We start from the raw sequence: 1,224 nt of genomic DNA on the forward strand, positions 1-1,224 counted from the left end.
GCTACCACTAACCGCACTTCGAAACCACAGCCACTCAGCAGAAGACAGGAGGGACTTTCTAGTCCTGTAAAGAGTTACAGTCTCGGAAATCCACAAGGGCAGTCCTACCCTGCTTTTTAGAGTTGCTGTGAGCCAGCATGGACTCCATAGCAGGGTGGATTTTTGTTTGGGTTCTTCCGGCCTACGCTTGTGTGGAAGACTTACTGGGTCACCCGAGCTCATCAGATGCCAGGTAGCCATCCCAAACTACTGCTGGCTCGGGACTCCAGTTGTGGTTTGCCTGAGTTTCTGGCTGGCTCAGCGAGTAAGGTGTGATTTCACTTGCAGACGTTCACTCTCCTTTCTGTACCCTGCATTGGCTCCCCTCTGCCCGTCCTCTGGGTCTTGAGACTTGAGTTGGAACCATCACCTGACCTGATGCCACTGGCTTCCACATCCTTGGGTATGAAGAGGATCTGCACATCGTGTGTCTGAATTCAGAGTTGGGACCAACCAGCTCCCACAAACACCTGAGCCATTTCCTTAAGTGCTCCCGGGTTCCGTGAGGCATTGCAGCACATTGCAAAACCCTAGGATGTGAGGGCAGGAGATAAACAAGGCTTTCTACTCCTGTGAACAGTGACCGTCTCAGAAACCCACAGGGACAGTTCTGCCCTGTCCTATGGGGTTGCTATGAGTTGGCATTGACTCAAGGTGTTGATAGAGGACTTGATGGACTATCCCGAGAGGAGGGATGATGGAGATAGCAGGGACAATGTAGTGGGGAAGTTAGTCATTGGGGCCATCTTTACTCTTCACCTAACTGGAACCAGTCTTTCATTAACATAGCAAAAACAAATGATTTTTGCTTAGGCCTGAGCCCCCAACAGTCTATCCTCATTGCCCTAACCTTGGGAGAGTGTCATTTGTCATCATCATATCCGGTATCACACTGCACTCTGCCAGCAACATGTTGACCTCTAACCTCACCTCGGCATCTGATGAGACCCTTTACCAGATTAGCATCCATGTATCCACCCCGCCTGTCTAAAAAGCACCGCCCTCTCTGTCTCTTTGTTTCCTATCAGGTCTGGTGGCCCTTCTATTAGCACCCAGTCCAGCTGACTGCTCGGTCTACTACCCTGTTCATCTTGTTTGGTCCTAGCATTCCACGAACTGCCCTGGTACTCTGCACAGATAGAGCTTCTCGGATGGAGCTGACACTCCTTTGTCTCTCTTCCGCCC

This window comes from Echinops telfairi, unplaced genomic scaffold, assembly GCF_000313985.2.
Source record: "Echinops telfairi isolate 266 unplaced genomic scaffold, ASM31398v2 ScPeMD7_7470;HRSCAF=8508, whole genome shotgun sequence".
NCBI lineage: Eukaryota > Metazoa > Chordata > Mammalia > Afrosoricida > Tenrecidae > Echinops > Echinops telfairi.